General features: G+C 41.7%; 1 protein-coding gene across 1 annotated transcript in view; it reads right to left on the bottom strand.

Annotated features, from left to right (window-relative positions):
* The window catches only part of GALNT1 (polypeptide N-acetylgalactosaminyltransferase 1), a 71,236-nt gene extending 61,383 nt beyond the window's left edge, over positions 1-9,853 (bottom strand). Inside the window, exon 1 of the mRNA XM_020804927.3 lies at positions 9,211-9,853. The gene's annotated coding sequence lies outside the window, so the exon portion shown is untranslated. The remainder of the gene's footprint in view (positions 1-9,210) is intronic.
* Between the last annotated feature and the right edge of the window lie 3,452 nt (positions 9,854-13,305).

The raw sequence follows: 13,305 nt of genomic DNA, 5'->3' as shown, positions 1-13,305 counted from the left end.
TGTTGGTTGCTTCGCAGACACTGTCCAGCCATCTCATCCTCGGTCGTCCCCTTCTCCTCTTGCCTTCACACTTTCCCAACATCAGGGTCTTTTCCGGTGAGTCTTTTCTTCTCATTAGATGGCCAAAGTACTGGAGCCTCAGCTTCAGGATCTGTCCTTCCAGTGAGCACTCAGGCTTGATTTCCTTTAGAATTGATAGGTTTGTTCTCCTTGCAGTCCAGGGGATTCTCAAGAGTCTCCTCCAGCACCACAATTCAAAGGCATCAATTCTTCGGCGGTCTGCTTTCTTTATGGTCCAGCTCTCACTTCCATACATCACGACAGGAAAAACCATAGCTTTGACTATTCGGACTTTTGTTGGCAAGGTGATGTCTCTGCTTTTTAAGATGCTGTCAAGATTTGTCATCGCTTTCCTCCCAAGAAGCAGGCGTCTTTTAATTTCGTGGCTGCTGTCTCCATCTGCAGTGATCATGGAGCCCAGGAAAATAAAATCTGTCACTGCCTCCATAACTTCCCCTTCTATTTCCCAGGAGGTGATGGGACCAGTGGCCATGATCTTAGTTTTTTTGATGTTGAGTTTCAGACCGTTTTTTGCACTCTCCTCTTTCACTCTCATTACAAGGTTCTTTAATTCCTCCTCACTTTCTGCCATCAGAGTGGTCATCTGCATATCGCAGGTTGTTGATATTTCTTCCGGCAATCTTAATTCCGGCTTGGGACTCCTCCAGTCCAGCGTTCCGCATGATGTATTCTGCATATAAGTTGAAAAAGCTGGGGGACAATATACAGCCTTGTCGTACTCCTTTCCCAATTTTGAACCAATCAGTTGTTCCATATCCAGTTCTAACTGTTGCTTCCTGTCCCACATATAGGTTTCTCAGTAGATAGATAAGGTGGTCAGGCACTCCCATTTCTTTAAGAACTTGCCATAGTTTGTTGTGGTCCACACAGTCAAAGGCTTTTGCATAGTCAATGAAGCAGAAGTAGATATTTTTCTGGAACTCTCTGGCTTTCTCCATAATCCAGCGCAAGTTAGCAATTTGGTCTCGAGTGCCTCTGCCTCTTCGGAATCCAGCTTGTATTTCTGGGAGTTCTCGGTCCACATACTGCTGAAGCCTACCTTGCAGGATTTTGAGCATAACCTTGCTAGCGTGTGAAATGAGTGCAATTGTGCAGTAGTTGGAGCATTCTTTGGCACTGCCTTTCTTTGGGATTCGGATGTAGACTGATCTTTTCCAATCCTCTGGCCACTGTTGGGTTTTCCAAACTTGCTGGCATATTGAATGTAGCACCTTAACAGCATCATCTTTCAAGATTTTAAATTGTTCTACTGGAATGCCATCACCTCCACTGGCCTTGTTGTTAGCCAGGCTTTCTAAGGCCCACTTGACTTCACTCTCCAGGATGTCTGGCTCAAGGTCAGCAACTACATTGTCTGGGTTGTCCGGGATATCCACATCTGATATAATTCCTCTGTGTATTCTTGCCACCTCTTCTTGATGTCTTCTGCTTCTGTTAGGTCCCTCCCATTTTTGACCTTTATCATGTCCATCTTTGCGTGAAATGTTCCTCTAATATCTCCAATTTTCATCAACAGATCTCTGGTTTTTCCTTTTCTGTTATTTTCCTCTATTTCTTTGCATTGTTCATTTAAGAAGGCCCTCTTGTCTCTCCTTGCTATTCTTTGGAAGTCTGCATTCAACTTTCTGTAACTTTCCCTATCTCCCTTGTATTTTGCTTCCCTTCTCCTCTCTGCTATTTCTAAGGCCTCGTTGGACAGCCATTTTGCTTTCTTGCATTTCCTTTTCTTTGGGATGGTTTTTGTTGCTGCCTCCTGGACAATGTTACGAGCCTCTATCCAAGCCATACACGAGCCATACACCATAACTTAACGTAATTTCTTGCTGTTGGTTGATAATTATTTCCATACTGCTTCTCATTTGGACAACCCCCAATGCCACTTACAAACACCATAAAATAATCTGATCAAAATAACAGCAATACAGCATATGTGAGAATGCAAAACAGCTCATGGCTGAGGAGAGCAGAGGAGGAGGAAGAGCTATGTTTTCAATAAAAGGCTAAAATGCACAAATAATGAAGCCTGATATAGTGGCAGAGATCATTCATTCCACATGGTACAAGCTGCTTACTGTGTTCCTGCCAAGTAGAAATTTGTAATACAAACTTTTCATGAAGATAAAGCCAAGTTGAATAGGGTTCTGTATATTAAACCAACATCTAAACCAAGCGTTGTAGCAGACTGACAACCAGATCCTTTAGCACAAATGCAGTATGTACAAGGCTAGGCAAGCCAGTCATTAACACAGCCATTGCATTCTCCTTTAGCTCTAGCTTCCAAGACAGCATGAAGTGCAACATCACAGAGAGCATTCAAATCTTGAGGTTATCACTGCAACCTGTCCAGGTTGAGCAGACATGTTGAGCACAGCTGCCTGGATCTCCAATAGTAACAATAAAACCAAGACCATCCTCAAACCATCAGTCTATACTTTATCTATTTACCTACCTACCTACCTACCGTGGTGACCCGCATGACAACGATAATCCGTTCCAGGAAAATCACTGTTAAGTGAAATCGTTGTCATGCGAAAAACAATTCCCCATTGGAATGCACTGAAACCCATTTAATGTGTTCCAATGGGGAAATTACCTCGTCGTCCAGCAAAGATCGCCCATAGGGGGAGCCATTTTGCAGAGCCAGAAAAATCATCATTTTGCAAACAAACGGTTCGCGAAGCAAGGATCTAATCGTTGTCAAACGAAAATCCCCATAGGAAGCATCATTTTGCGATCGCTATAGTGATCGCAAAAAGTCATTATCATGCTATTTAGTTGTTTTGCGGGGTCGCTGTCATGCGGGGCACCACTGTATCTATCTATTCTATCTTATTTATTATGCTGCCCACACTACCCAAAGGTCTCCGGGCAGCTTACACTGTATCTATCTATTCTATCTTATTTATTATGCTGCCCACACTACCCAAAGGTCTCCGGGCAGCTTACAAACAACTTTCATGGGCCTACTTTAATAGTCCCTGAAGTATGACGCATTTGCCAGTTTCAGCAAGTTAAATCCATTATTTCACATCCTGACACACACACTCTGTTTTACATTGGTTTTTTTACATATGTTTAATTTTTTCTTTGTTTTTTCTTCCTCCTTTACTATACTTTGCAATAGACCTACCAACAACAAATGGCAAAGAAAAAAATGACAGCGAATTAGAAAATGAAGCACAGCCTCATAATTAATGAGTGGAGTGGGGCAATTTATTTTTCACTCAGTAAAAGTAAAGTGTTTATGTCTGGTGTGCAGAATATCCAAAGAAAAGTCAACTAGGTTAACAAAAACAAAAGAACCAAGGCAAACTCAAATTGGAAGCATAAATTGCAAAACTTTAATTTCATACCAAACTAATGCCGTTAGCTATCTACTGAACAGACATTTTCCCAAAGACAAATTAAAAGCAGCTTAAATGTAATCCCCATACCAACATTATCTAAACAGCTGGGGGGAGCTGTGTTATGCTATAGGTAACTGGCATACATTTAAGTTCTGGAGTCCCACAAACAAGGGAATAAGTAATCAGGAATCACACCTTTATCTCCTTCATGTGAATATAAAGAATTGCTATTGAGTCTCTTCTTATAACGTGATTTGCGGAAATTTCTAGTCCAACTAGAAAGTTCTTTATCAAACTTTAGTAGCAAAAGCACATGCAGCTCTAATACATACACACTTCTCTCTCCCCATGAATATGGCATTTATGCAATTCAGTGAGAGATATTTCAGGTTCAAGAGAGACTGTTGATAGCAATGAATTCTCAAAGGTTATTCTGCAAAAATTCATCACTTTCAGCCCTTCAGATGTGTTCCCAAATGCAGCAAAGACAGATATTTGATAAATATATACGTTTATCTTTCCAAAAGTTTATAGTATGTGCAACAGTCTACTGCTAGCATTTGACAAATAGTTTTTTTTCCTACTAGAATGCTGCAGATGTGCTTTCGGGTGGCGCTGTGGGCTAAACCGCAGAAGCCTGTGCTGCAGGGTCAGAAGACCAAGCAGTCATAAGATCGAATCCACGCGACGGAGTGAGCTCCCGTCGCTTGTCCCAGCTCCCGCCAACCTAGCGGTTCGAAAGCATGCAAATGCAAGTAGATCAATAGGTACCATCTTGGTGGGAAGGTAAACAGCGTTCCGTGTCTAAATCACATTGGCCATGTGACCACGGAAAGATTGTCTTCAGACAAACGCTGGCTCTATGGCTTGAAGAGCGGGATGAGCGCCGCCCCCTAGAGTCGGACACGACTGGACAAAAACTGTCAAGGGGAACCTTTACCTTTACCTTTATTAAGTTGATCCCACATCACTTAAAGAGAATCATGGAATGATAGATACATCTTACAGCATGAAACTACTGTGCCACAAAAACTGGGAAAACAAAGTGTGATGCTGAATCAATATACTAACAGAGAAAACATATGTTGAGATGCAGCAATTCCAATGTCGTTGTTTAAATTAGCGACTAAGCAGAAGCTATCTTATTACCATAGGTACTCCTTTGGGAAACTACTGAAACATTCAACTACTTAATGCATTAGCATCTAGCCATCAATTCTGCAGCTGGTACTGTTAATATAACAGCAAACTGCCCAAATTTATAACACCCTATGGCACAACTTAGAGATGTGCAGCCCTTTTTTGAGACTAACAACATTGAGGGAAGCACAGCCTTCATGACTAACTCACTTTGGATGTATGAAAAATTGGACTGTATCCTTTTCATGCCAGCATGTGAAGATATGCTAGTGTACACGGATGAGGCATTATGGCAACAAGGAATTGCATTCTGCAATTGTGCAGTCGGCCCTATGCCTCTGCATGACTGATTGACCAATGCACCAGTGGAAGTGATTCAGAGGTAGCACTTGTGCCTTGACATTCATGCAACTATCACTGACACAACTAGAAATGGCCACAACTTAAGTTGTGTTTCTTCGTAGGCAGATCTCCATGCAACACCACAGATGCTGCATGTTCTCCCACACACACACCTCCCAAACAGCTGCCCCACTCACAAGCCTCTGCACACAGCCCAGGTCATCCTCCATCACCAACTGCCCAGTACAGGAAAGAGCTCAGGCTTCCCTTCCTGCCTTCTCTGGCAGCTAACCATTCAACAGCTGCACAAAGAGAATCCTTGTCCCACCTCCTTGTCTGAGTGGTTGGCTGCCAGAGGAGGCGGAGAAGGGAAGTCCAAGCTCCTAACTTGACTGGGCAGCTGGCGACAGAACAACCTGGGTTGCGCACAGAGGCTTGTGAATGGGACAGCTGTCTGGGAGGTGGGAGAAGGAATGTATGATGCTGCACAGAAATCTTTGTACAAAGAGGCACAACTTAAGTTGTGCCCCTCTCTGGATGCAACAGATTGTGCATTTGTAGTTGTGTAATAGGATGAGTTATAATAAATATAATTGCATTAGTGAGCTCTTTACACAACCAGCATAATTTTTCTAAAAGAGGAATGACTGTCCAAGCCATAGGATAGTGGTTCCCAACTTTCTGGACACAACTCCCAAAAGTCCTGGCCAGCACAGCTAGCGGTGAAGGCTTCTGGGAGTTTCAGTCCAAGAATATCTGGAGCACCAAGATTGGGAATCACTGCCACAGGTGATGGAGCTGGGATTCTTGGTGAAAGTGTAGTTCAATTTCTTCAACTAGAATCCATATTTGAAGTTCCTTTCAACAGCCACAATGAAACCAGTGGCTTTTCAGTGGTTAAAGTGTCCTCTCCTCACTTCTGATATTTGACTGGGTCACTTTATTCTTTTGCAGACATACTGCCTTAAAGGCAAAATGGCTTGCTAGCAAGTGATGGAATACCTGATGAAGTCCACAGAAAATTATGCCAAAATATATTCCCCTTTAAGGTGCCACAAGACTTACTTTTGCAGCAACAAATTATCATAGCTACTTCTCTGAAAATTCTGGTACAATAAAAGACATGTCCTCTATTTTTTACTCTCTGAACCACAAAAAACATGCTGGAAAAGGAAAAGCTGTATATAACAGCCCTATGCCCAAATTTGCTTCTCCTTGGGCAAAAAATGGGCACTTTGAACTCATGATGTTTATTTTGAAGCAAGCCTAATCAAAGTAACCAGGTACAGAGAGTGAGGGCAGTATATGGAAAGCATACTGAGTTCTCCCTTAAAGAGTGAGTCAAACAGAGTAAAAGTCAATTACCAGATATTAATTTTTGTTAACCACTTATAACCACTTGTAATTTAAAACTTCTAATGTAGAATTGATGCACTCTACTGTAGGGTCTAGTATCTTCTCAGATATCATTTGATAAATACCAAATTCTAAGATCATCCAATAGATACTAGAGATATAATTGTTGTCTCCTGCATATGCCACAATAAACCATGTTCTGTATTATCATCTCTGTAACAGTAAACCATGCTCTGTAACACTATAGCCTGTATGTTAGACAAACGTCTGATACAAAAGGTCTTAAAAGGGTGGCCTTTGCAAATCACTGCTAAAGCAGGTCAGGATTGCCCAGTAAGATTTAGTCCTTTGCTGTATCAGTCATAAAAAACCCAATCTACACCTGAGATCAAGAAAAAATGATAATAACAAATACCTATATTAGAATATGCAATCATTAAGTCCATATGAACAAAATATCCATTTTGAAGGATTCAAGATTTCAACTTGTCAGGTTATATCACTTCATAATGCATGTTTCCAACGAACAGGCTCTTAAATATTCCTTTCTTTAGAAAACAGTGCAACAGCTTAACAAGGACAGGATAACATATGATGTGGTGCCACAAACAAATCCGATGCCACATTACCTCTAGTGTCATACATCAATACATGACATCAACAGATGTCATTTATTTTCAAGATGTCATCTAACTCACCTTACTTGGTGCAAGAAAAAAAGTATATATGAGAAATTTAGCCACAGAAATAAATCAGCAACCAAATACATTTTTAATTATTTTTATTACAGTAATTTACTTCTGTGCCCTACATTTCTCAGCCATCTAAAATTCTCATAAAGCAACAACAGAAAATTGCATCAACACACCTAAGTACTGTGTCCCTCAGATAAAATATTATTTTTTGAAATGTGCTTTAACACTAGAAGGCCTTCTTAAGATTGGATATATTAGAAATTAGCAAAGTAATTAACACTGACAAGAAGTTCTGTTACTAGGATTCCAAACATAAGAATTATTTTCAAAATCTGGCTCAAATATAAACTCCAGTAACCAAAGCTAATAACAGAACTAAAGTAAATAATGGAGCTAACCAGTTTAGTAACATTACTGTATATTATTGCTTTCCATCTCTGGCTTAACATGTATATGTAATTATATTGTTGCACATAATCGTGAGCTTATAATTCAGGGCCCTCAAGCACAGTTGAGAGGACAGGATTCTCCAGGTTATCTTTTCGCTTCCAGTTTTAAGCAACAACGGGGGTGGGGGAGAGAATACAGAATGCAACTGTAAATCTCTGGCCATGTTTTGCACTTACTCTAGTAAGAAAGAGGAACTTGCATCTAAATGAAAAACAGAAAACAATATTTTACTATAATAATTGTAATTCATGGGCAACTTAATCTATTTAACGATTCTCATCAGGAAAAAAACTTTCATTAGAGTTGCTTCGGGTTCATAAACTGACCTCCAAATGAACAGAAACCAAAACACTAGGCACTTACTTTGGATATACAAGAGGTAACAAAACTTATTAAGCTATCATACTTTGGACATACCATGAGAAAACAAGGCTCAACAGAAAATACAACTGTGGCAGAAAAAGTAGAAAGCAGAACGGAAAACAGAAAGCCCTAACATGAAACAAATTGACTCAAGGGAAACCATAACCATTTGTTTGCAAAACCTATCAAGGTTGTTAATGACAGCACTTTCTGAATGTCATTAATCCAAAGCGTCTCAGAAATCAGAGGCAACTTGATAGCACAGAACAACCAAGCAGCTTTTGGATAAAAAAAATCTAGTTGGCATGCAGCCTTAAAAAGCAGCAGCAGCATCATAGACAGGAATGCACAAAGATAACAACTGGGAGCATTCACCATGGCTTTCTGATTTAACTAGCCAGTCCATTTGCCAAATGACAGTCTAAGCACCAAAATGGAAGTAAAACAGCATTCTGCTTAAGAAAAAAACAACAATACAGCAGTATGACCTCTGAATTGGCTTAAGGCAAAAATGTATAAATAACAGATACCTGGACCACTTTTAAAAGCAAGAAAATCATTTCAGTGTTTTACCTGATACTGAATTCCTTTTATCTCCCCTCTCCCTAATTCTCTAAAATATCTTGGCTTAATTTCCATTCCCCCTCTCCATTTACCAAGCATAAATGCAATGCTGAGGCCTTTTCTGCACTGTGTTGGTCATGTCATCTGTACTATTTATACCTGGGGTGAAGAGTAAGGTCCAGAAGATGTTCCAAAAAGATAGTGGCCTAAATTCAGTTGCAGTAGTTCTCAACTTGGAAGAGACCCACTCAACCAATGAATGTTACCATTCAGCCATCAATTCAATGGATCTACTCTAGCTAGGAGTCGTAAATGCATTTAGGCCAAAGGCTCCAACCCTACGCAGACTGCCATTACTGTGAACACCGCTGGACTTGATTTCAGAGAACTGCACAAAAAAACTGAAGAAGTAAGGCAGTTTTCTTAAACGAGTGCGGAAAGATCCTGCTCAATAACGCATCAGGTGAGGGGCTGCCGCGGATTGCACAGATCCAAGTTCAAGTTTCCATACAGTCGTGACACCTTTTCAAGCTAAGCCCTCATTTCATTCACGGAAAGGTCCGTGAGGGCTGAAAACGGCACCGAACAGCCGAACAGGAAAAAAAAAAAAGACCAGGGCTCAGAAATGGGAAGAGCCACCACCATCCGACGAGAGGCGGCGTGCGGACCCAACTCAGCCCCTCCGAGGCCGCTGAAAAGTTTTGCCTGGTGCCAGATTCCGTGGCACGTTAAAACTCCTGCGAAGTCACCAAGAGATACGACCCACACGTACGTGTGAAACTGACCTTTTCTACCGCGGCGTGGGGGCGGGGGAGAGAGAGGAGAGAGGAGAGCTTGCCCAAGAGAAGAAGAACATAACGGAAGCCGCTCACCTCCGCCTCGCTCGCTCGCTCGCCTTCCCCGGTGGGGCCTTTTGTCCCGAAGGCGACGGCCCCGGAGCTGCCTCGGCCAACCTCCGCGGCCGCTTCCCAAGGCAGGCCCGAGATGCTGCCCGCAGCGGTGCAGCCGCCGCCACTCTCCCGCCAACCAGGTCCCCCTGGCGGTCGAGGAGGAGGCGCCGCCGCCAGCTCGGAACCAGACGAGGAAGGAGCCCCGCGTCCGTCCCCCCCTTTCAGCTCAGCCAAGAGGAGCCCATTTCCATTCGCCGGGAAAGGAAGGGGAAGCGCGGGCGGGGGGGCTCAAAGGCTGCCGCCGCCGCGACGGCTTGAGGCGGCGGCTCTTGCTTCGCGGTCACAAACGCATGAAAATCTTCCGAGCCCGAGGAATGAGGAACCAACGAGGTCGGACGCTTCCCCTCCAGCTGCAGCCGCCTCAGAAACGACACGGCACCCCCGCTCCGAAGCCGCCCTCAACGCCACAGCCTCCTCGGTATCCCTCGCCCAGGCCCCGATCCCGCTGCGGCTGCGTTCAGCACCGCGCCTCCTCTCCACAGCCAGCGGCGACTTCCTTCACTCGGGAGGGGAAGATGAGGAGGAGGAGGCGGCGGCGGCAGTGATGTTAAGAGTCCCACCTCATAAGCGCGCTCCCGAGCTCCGGGACGCAGCCTCATTGCCGACCTTAGCGCGCGCGCGCGCGCACGTCAACACACCCAACCCAATCCCGCCAGTATTATTAACCCACTCCGCCCACTCCGGTAGGGGGAGGGCCCTACTCCCCGCCCACAGGTGACCCGGATGTCTCAGTCACGTGCCCCAACTTGCCTTGGCTTTCCATCAAAAAAGAAAGATTGACAGCAAGGAAGTGGGAGGGGTTGTAGGTGTGTGTGTGAAAGGGCGTGGTCTAGCTCTGCACGTGCTTCCGTCGCGGTGCTTTCGAGCAAAACTGAAATAAACAGAAGAAAGTCTGTGGGCACAAAAAAAATTGTATCTTGTGTTTTGTTACAGTTGTAGAAGGGGTAGCCGTGCAAGCATTAAAGGTAAAAGCAAAAGAAAAAAAGAAAGTGAAAAAAGACAAAAGCCTGGTGGCACTTTAAAGACCAACGTTTATATATTTTTTTTTAATGTGGGCTTTCGTAGATAACCTCACTTCATCAGGATTGTACCCGTGTGAAGAATTTATAGTCCAAAATTAAAAGTCCAAAAGTACATGACAAGATGGGGTTTTGCCATGTACTTTTTTTTAGTCTTTTGGACTTTTTAAGTTCTTCACACAGGTACAATCCTGATGAAGGGGTGTTTAGTCCATGAATGTTTATTTATTGTATGATGATTTTTAGTGGTCTAATAAAGATGGTGCCTATTTTTGCATTTGGATTTTATTTTGTTATGGCCACACGGTTGCCCTTTATTAGATTTGTCCATGAAAGCTCACATTAAAAAATATAAAAGTTAGTCTTTAAGTTGCCACCATGTTTTTATTCATTTTTCATTTCTATTCTACTTGCAACTATATTTTTTATTGAATTCATATTGTATAATTAAAATTCTTTTGTGCTATGAGTTCAGAGAGACTCACATCCGAGTAAGTTGGTCTATGGCACTAACAGTGGTCTTTACTAATTTCTACTCTACCCATAATTTTTGCAACTTAATTTTTATGTTTTATTAGACAATGGAAATAAATTGTTTATGAGGGAAAAAATAGAGGAAGCAATTTAACTTAATTTTCTTTCACCGTAAGAGGTAGCCAGGTAGAAAAGTCACATCTTTTGAAATTAATAAGGCTTAAAAACATTTACCATAAAACATCAGATATTATTTCACAGTACTGAATGGTATGTTTCCTTGTAACACATTAACGTTATCTTTAGTGTATTTAGTAAATATTATTTTCAATTCACCATCCATTAGTTTCTCCACACATTAACCACTAGTCAAGATTACGGTTTTTTTAATGGTTAACAGCTTGATGAAAATGACCAATAAAATCTAGGCTTGGATAAGTAAGGAGACTGCCAGATGTTCAGTCAAGCCAGGCTGTATTTACATCAGTAATACCCACAAATGCTCAAAATGGACAGTTCTTTGCTATGGTCTCATTACTTTAACATCTAGGGTTTTTCCCCCTGAACCAGACATTCATTTGTTTGTTTACAGCATTTATACATATCAGCCAAAAAGACTTCCAGAGTAGATTAAATCAATAGAAATAAGTGACAAATTTTCACTCTTTGTTCAAAAATATTGATAGTTTTCTTTTATGCTTTTTTGCTTTGAGCTGCAGTCCTATTTTACTGTAAATAGGACGACTTACAGTGTAGTAAGACTCAGTGAATTCTGGATAGACATATTGGATTGTACTAAAAAGTGGCTATGTGGTTCCACGCTTATAAGGGAAAGTATGTCATCATCAACAAGGAAAACAGAGTCCTGAAGATGGGCAGCAACTGAGTGTGCATGTGTCCTTCTAAGATTGTCACCAATTTCATTCTCTTGGCCTTGGCTTTAACAGGTGCTACATCATCCCACTAATCTCAGCTTTTCACCTGTTCCAGATCTTTCCTTCAGTCTGTTTATTTATACCTTGTGTTGCAAACCTATGAAGCAGCATGAACACAAATGGAATAATAGTTGTTAGAGATGAGACATTGTTTTATATATGAAAGAAAAAAAATTAAATGGGCTTTTGCAGTTTCTTTTGTTGATTACCAAAAGAGAGCATTTAAATATGAATGATTCACAAGAATGATACACAAACATTTTGTGTTTCTTTCATGTTCCATCTTCCATGTAAGTTTTCTCTTACCATCTGTGTCTCAAATTATGTGATTTTTTTTCATCCAATAATATCCCAATGGCTATTGCGAAAGCATGGCAACTTATTTTTCACCCTTACAAAGACACAGTAAGCTTTATTTCACTCTTTGTAGACCTGATAAGTTTTTCATCCAGTAGCGTTGCAAGGGCTATTGGGAAAACATGGGGCTGTCAGAAGCCAATCAGAACATCCAGGGGAGTAGGTATCTGTAGAAAGGCCTGAAATTGAGTGAGGAGTACTTTCTTTGCTTTAGTCCATGGGATTGTGTTCTGGATTTTCACCCTTTGATTTCTTTAGGAATGTCTCTTTCCTCTCTTCTTGTCTTTTTAAAGTTTATCCCCTCTGTACTTTCTTGGATCATTCCTACTTCTGTCTGCCCTTGGCCTCCCTGCTTCCTGCTGGACTCGGGAAAGAAGACAAGGGGGTGGGGGAGAGAAATCTCTAACATTCTTGTAATTTTAGTTGATGTAGGCTTTGCTTACATTTTTTTGCCTTTACAGTGGTGCCTTGCTAGACGATCACTTCACAAACAGTTTATTCGCAAGACGATGAGTTTTTGCGATCACTATAGCGCTTCACAAAATGTTTTTCCCTATAGGCGATTTTCGCTGGACAGTGTTTTGGTTCATGCTTCACAAGACAGGGGTTTTTTTGGGACCGTTTTTCGCAAGACGACGATTTTGACAGCTAGGTCCGTGACTCGCAAAACGTTTTTTTTAGGGAACAATTTTCACAAGACAGTTATTTTGACAGCTAGGTCCGTGCTTCTCAAAACGGTTTTCCTTATGGGTGATTTTCGCAAGATGATGACTGTTTTCCCCATTGGAATGCATTAAATGGATTTCAATGCATTCCAGTGGCGAACTGCATTTCGAAAGACGATATTTTCACAAAACAGCAATTTTCGCGGAACGAATTAACATTGTCTTGCAAGGCACCACTGTATTTGCTTGCTTGCTTTCCTTGGTTTTAGGGAGGCGGACATTTTGTGTGCTTTTTCATGTTCCTGTTTCTTCCCTGTTTGGTTTTCTTGTTGTTTAGTTTGCTGTGTATTTTTCTCTTATAGGTATATTGGTGGGTTTTTTTTTATTTTTTTTTTCTTTCTCGTGTACTGTTGGCTGACTTTGGAATAGATTGATTCTCTGTTGCCTTCCATCTGCTTGCTGAAGCAGTTTTTAAGTGATACCTGGAGCTTTTGAAGTTACAGAAACATGAATGACAAATCTTAAAAGAATCCCAAAGAAGTTTGAAAATGAAAGAGTTGCCCCCCA

The sequence above is a fragment of the Pogona vitticeps genome, chromosome 6 (assembly GCF_051106095.1).
Source record: "Pogona vitticeps strain Pit_001003342236 chromosome 6, PviZW2.1, whole genome shotgun sequence".
Taxonomy (NCBI): domain Eukaryota; kingdom Metazoa; phylum Chordata; class Lepidosauria; order Squamata; family Agamidae; genus Pogona; species Pogona vitticeps.
Note: the sequence above shows the minus strand (reverse complement) of the source record. Positions and strands in the feature narration are given on the sequence as shown.